A 6,000-nucleotide genomic window follows, 5' to 3' on the forward strand; every position below is an offset into this window, starting at 1 on the left:
TCTTTAAGTCTCAACACCATAGTTGAGTTAGGATTAAGCAGCATTGCTTTTTTTCCTGGTCCCTTCCCGCAATTTATCAACTTTGCTTCTGGCTATGAGTTGAATGTTTGGCTTCAATGCATTCTGTACCCTCTCCAGTGATTACACAAACACACTTTAATATCAAAGAAGTTTAATACACTGCAATAAAATAAGCGCCTTGAAAAAGCTCATGGAATAGATGTCAATGTTAGATAAATCCCTCCCATACCTCCTCTAGCTCCGTAAGCCATCCCTCAAAATCAAACAAGAAAACCTGGAACAACAAAGGAAATCCTTCCAAGCTTGGATTCAGTGAGGGCCCATTTACCAATAACAAGAACACAGTTTCCTACATTGCCTAATAGAAAAGGAAAACACAGATGCACAAAAAAGACCACAAGTTTTCAATATTTAAGAGACTCAGTACATATTCAAAGTTAAAATAACTCCAACTTTTATAGCTATACATATTGTTTTAAAGCAACTTAATATATTTTTAAATTTCATATATACACTCTCAAAGGTTCTTTAGGTGAGGTATGTAAACATTGTCTAATGAAAAATTTTCAATGTTTCAAACCAGCAAATTCACAGCATTCATTGAATTTTCATCCATTAAAGACACAGTATTTTCCTACACCAACATATTAGAAATCCAGGCCCAAGAGATATGTGCTGTTCTTCTGGATTACCAATCGGCAGAAGTTCTCATTTCACTGCTTTTGGAAAGACCACCTTCACACAGGTCAGAAGGATGGACCTGGTACCAGTAAGGAACAAGGGCCTCCACAGACTCTGTCCTTAGGCATCTGGATCACTGACTAAGACTCCTAAGACAGCAAAAAGGAGCACATCTGAACAACTATGAGATTGACCACGGCAATGACACTGGGAGGAACCAGAAAGACCTTTACAGGAACGGTAGAGATTCATGTTAGAGCTCCCTGAATCCACAGCTGGATCAGCAGCCCCTGTCCTAAACTGATTCTGATGGGTCCCGACCTAAAGATAATAAAAATCCAACATGGCACCTGAGCTTCAGTGAAATTGCATGGGCCTCCTATGACCCCCTGGCCCCTCAAGGCATTAACTTCAGCCTAAACTAGGACCCTGGGCTGTGCTTTTCATACAGGTTGGGGTTGAATTTCTTAATATCATAATGCATATGGGAAATAATGCCATGAGTTCACAAAAATGACCAATTCCAGCACCCCAGGATTGGCCAGTGACCTCGGAGGAGCTCAATTTTGAAAACTACTTGTTCCCTGAGGGTAAACAGCAGGCTTCTGTTGAGATTGAGGTTAATAAAGGGATTATTTATTACAAGGTAAATCTTGGGGAGCCTCAGGCCAGAATTCTATTTTACCCCACATAATCTACAAAGTATCCCTCCCACCCCAACCTCCACAAAAAGTAGTCACCTCCCCAATGATACAATATAGTCAATTTCTTTCCTCTTGCTTGCTTTTGGGCATAGCAAAGGAAACATTTTATCCTAATGCAACCACTTCAATCTAAAAAACACTAGTGAAAAATACCAAACACTATCATAAATACAAAAGAGAAGACATATTCCAAAAGCCTAAAAAACTACATTACTTCTATTAATGGTTATCTGGCTGTGGGGTATTTATTTTTCACAAAGTTAGGATGGTCATAAGGAGAGGCTGCTAAACAGCTTGGGAAACTGTTGAACTGAACACAGTAGGAAATAAGGAAGAATGATAGCTCTCCTTTATACTAACCTAGATGGTTTAACCCCACAGAGAGGTCTTAGACATTTCAAACCCAGGCACCAAGGAGACTTATAGGAAATGGGACAGCTTTTAAAGGTATTTCAGATATAGCCAAAGAACATTTAAGTGGCCATTTACATTTCTAATGAAAAAATTTCCTAAATTTACACTATAGCCAATTGAACTTTGCCTCAACTAGATTCTGAAAACCCTACACAATCATGGAAAACTGCTAATTTTTCAACGGATTTGCACAATTGTTGATGTGTCTGGTACTGGCATATTTCTCATCCATTGCTAGATTTTTATGACATGAAGGAGAGTGCAGACAAACAGAAGTAAAAATTCAAGTATAATAACCTCTCCGGCAAAGGCAAGAGGTCTTAGCAAGAGCTGTTCTACCCCCACCCTATTCTCTGAGACAAGGGCCAATGTGGACCCCAGAATAAATTTTATTACCTAGAATCTTATTGCTTATGGGCAACCCATCAGAAAGAACACCTGGAAGTCTGCTCTGCAGATCTGGGTACTGACCACTGACCAGTTTTTCATACACGTGTATGGGTATGTACACACACACCACCCCCCTCCCCCCAAACATAACCAGATGAGAAGAGGGGCCAGTTAAAGCTTGGATTTGACGTAATATCATAGAGCAAACACCCCAAACAGCTCTCAACCTGCTGGTTTCTGTTCTTTCTCCATGTGTCAACTGTTATAAAGAGCAAGTTCACTGCTCAAAGTATATTCTTCTACAATACTACAATACAAACCAGCATCACTCAGAACATGAATTTGTATATAGCACATGTAATAAATATTTTAAAAAACTATTTACAACATTACTTCTTGTGAACATTTAGATGAGAGCAAAATTTATTTCTTCCTGCAAAGGTTAAAAAAATTTTGACTGTCTAGTTCAGTGCTAAATTCCCTGGCACCTAGTTACCCATTCACATTTCACCTTAAAACCAGATTTGCTTACAAAGAGTATCATAGAAAAACATTCTCCAGCATTACTGTTCAAGCATCCTCCTCATTTGTTTAGAAAAGACAAAGGGAGGTCACAAGGAAATATGCAGTTTATGGTTTAAATAGATGACAAAAATCCCTGTGTGCCCACCGTCCCAAAGCTCCTGCAGCCCTGGAATTGCCATTCTCAATCCAGCCAGCAGGGCAGATTGAGAATCATGACTCAGACAGGAAAGCCCAGGAATGGGGCATGGGAAGAACATGATCATAGAGCATTGGTTCCGTTACATCTAGGGGTGCTCTGAAATGCAGACCAGGACTCCCGAGAAGCTGAACACATCTTAGAACAGATGGTCTGGCCCGCATCCACAGAGATGCTTGCTGAGACAGGAAGGAGGAAGAGAAGGAGAGCTGAGAGGCTATTGAGTATTGTCAAGATTCAGAAGGTAGCAGGCTATTTCCCATTGTTAATGAGAGTATGGATAGATGTCTTTCACAAACATCAAATGGTGAAGGTGGGGGACAGAGAGACAGACACTAGGAATACATCTTAATGCTTTCTTTAGGCAGCCAGTGGTTTCTCCATATCCCACAGGTGTGGGTTTGGATTTCTGTGGGGGCTACAACTAAGGCTCACTTCCTTGCTCAGGCTGTTGAAACGTACAGTTGAACGTACCACCCTTGTACGTAAGAAGTGGGCTGCTTGAGGAAAGCCCTGATGCCATGCCTGGCACAGACCACACCTCTTGTGGAGTCCCAGTTGGTTCCCCAACCACACTGTACCTGCTCAAATACAGCAAGAGTTTCATGATTCCCCCCTTCTTCCAACACTGAATTGCATGGAGGGTCATTCAATGGCTGAGCCATGGTAGATGGGGAGAATGGGTGGTTAGAAAGAACACTTTTAAAAGAAAGCCCTTTTGAAAGTTAATTTTTTTTGTCAAAATAAATATTTTCTATAGAAGCATCTGAACAGCAAAATACCACTATTTACACAGTGAAAAAAATCCACAGTGCTGTATATAAATGTGTTATATATATGTAGTTGAAACCATAATCACAAACAGTGTCTTAGAACTATTAAGAATGCAGAAACCACTGGTGAAATCAAGTAAGTTAGGCTATAGCGGCTCTAAAAGTAATCCCTGTGGTATAAATATATAAAATTATCTAAACCTTGTTTGTATAGCATGTTTTCTACAAAGTAGCTCCCACATACTACAGGCTTTAGCTACAAGACAACATGAAGTTAGATTACAGAACACATTTGGGGTTTTAAAACAAGATAAAAAATGGATCAGGATTTAGACTCAACAGCTAAAAAAGTTATGAAGAGAGAAATGCTTCTAATATGATAGGTATGTGTTCAGCGAAGCACTGGGAGGTGGGAGACTCAGAGAAGACACCTCTTGGAAAAGGGTTAGTGGTGTGAGAGGATAAGCAAAGGAAGAGGAAAAGAAAAAAGGTGCCAAGGGCAGCTCCTCAAAGTGAGGAGCTGTCATTTGCCAGGGCAGAGACCCTGAACATCTTCAGTCTAAAGCTGCTGGTATGCTGAAGTGCCACTGACCTGCTGGTATTTTTTCAGAGACTAAGAACATGTGGTGTAAATTCTAGGTTCAAAAAACAAAGACCAGCCTTTTATGTTCACAAGTAATGATGAAAGCTTGGGGAGTGATAAACCTGCCAATACACTAGACATGAAAGAGAAAAGGAGGGCTTCAGGGGTAAAACATGCTTCATGCTTGCTGGCGAGAGGCACTGAATTCTAGATTTTAAGTTTGTTAGTAAATCATTTGTGTTGAGTCCTGCTATAGTGGACTGTTTCTCAACCAAGAGCCAAGTTCATCCCGATCCATAAAAATGAAGACAACTGTACTTTTGATTTAAAAGGTTTCATGCTTTTCATTTTGATTTCATACTCCAGTAGGATATGATCCTATGTCCACAATTCATGAACAAATATTCAGTCAGCAAAGGGGCATATTTTAGCTTTTCCTAATAATAGGCATTATTCAGGAATAACGTACAACAGCAACTATGTACTGAGATGAATAGACAAGATACCATCAATTCTAAAAGGAAATGTTGCAATGCTGACTACATGAAAAAGTAAATTTACATGATCTTGAATGACATACTGCAAGTCAGAAAACTTTGTCAAGGGCCAGACAGCAAATATTTTTGGATGTGTGGATGACATATGGTCTCTGACACTTTTAAAAATTAACATAATCCTTTTTAAAAAAAAAGGCAAAATCTATTCTTCAGACCCCTGGAATTTCATTACAAAACCATGGACACCTGGTTCTTTTTTTTTTTTTTTAATGTACAGTCTACACTTCCATTGGCTTGCCTCTTGGTAAGTGAGATGGTTCCAGGCAGTTGGGCAGGCAAAGCAAAACCCTGAATGAGGGCAGTGCCAGAGGCCTTTGGGGGGAGGGGAAAGACTAAGACCTTGGAAGTTGACTGGATATGATCTAAAGATAACCAATAACTTTTCAGTCATACTCAGGTTATAATAAGTGCCAATTTTCTATTATTTCTTTTCAAAACACTTCAACAAGCCTCTATATTCTAATTTTTGGCTTACTTTTAATAAAATTATTTTTAAAGAAGAATATGTGACTGAAAAAAAATATCACTCACAAAACACTTTAATTTTCCTGGAAGCTAGTCAAAAGTATTATATAATAATCAATGCCTTGCTTTTGGGATCTGACACTGGTTCCACTCTGTGAAAACTTTTTCCATATCTAAATGTGAAGGTCAGCATAGTAAAAGTTCAACTACAGACTTTTATTTTTTAAAAGAAACAATATCATGGCTTCCTTTAGTAATAAACAAGAAGTGTTAAAAAAAAAAAGTGAAGCAAGAATGAGTTATGTGATAAAAACTGTGTGAGTCTAATGAGATGCCAGACCATATAATTTTGGAACTCTGAATTCTCATTTGTTCATGGGTTCTGGCTCTACAGGCTAAAGGTAGCCTCATTCTGGCTACTGTGTTGGCTGGTTTTAAGAAGGAAGATGGGGCATTAAGGTAGTTGTATATAGTATGGTAGTGAGTGTGCTATATCAATATAACAATGCCTCCTTTGTAGCTAGCAAAAATAAAGAAACACAAAAGAAAGAAGAAAATTGAGGTAAGTTAAGAAGGAAGGAAGAAGGAAAGAAGAGGACAGAGAGGAAAAGAGGCAGAAGTGAAAAAGAAGATAAATCAGGGAAGATTTGTTCTTGAAACAGGATTATTTTCTCAAGCACAGGTCAGCAAA

The sequence above is a fragment of the Dasypus novemcinctus genome, chromosome 6 (genome assembly GCF_030445035.2).
Source record: "Dasypus novemcinctus isolate mDasNov1 chromosome 6, mDasNov1.1.hap2, whole genome shotgun sequence".
NCBI lineage: Eukaryota > Metazoa > Chordata > Mammalia > Cingulata > Dasypodidae > Dasypus > Dasypus novemcinctus.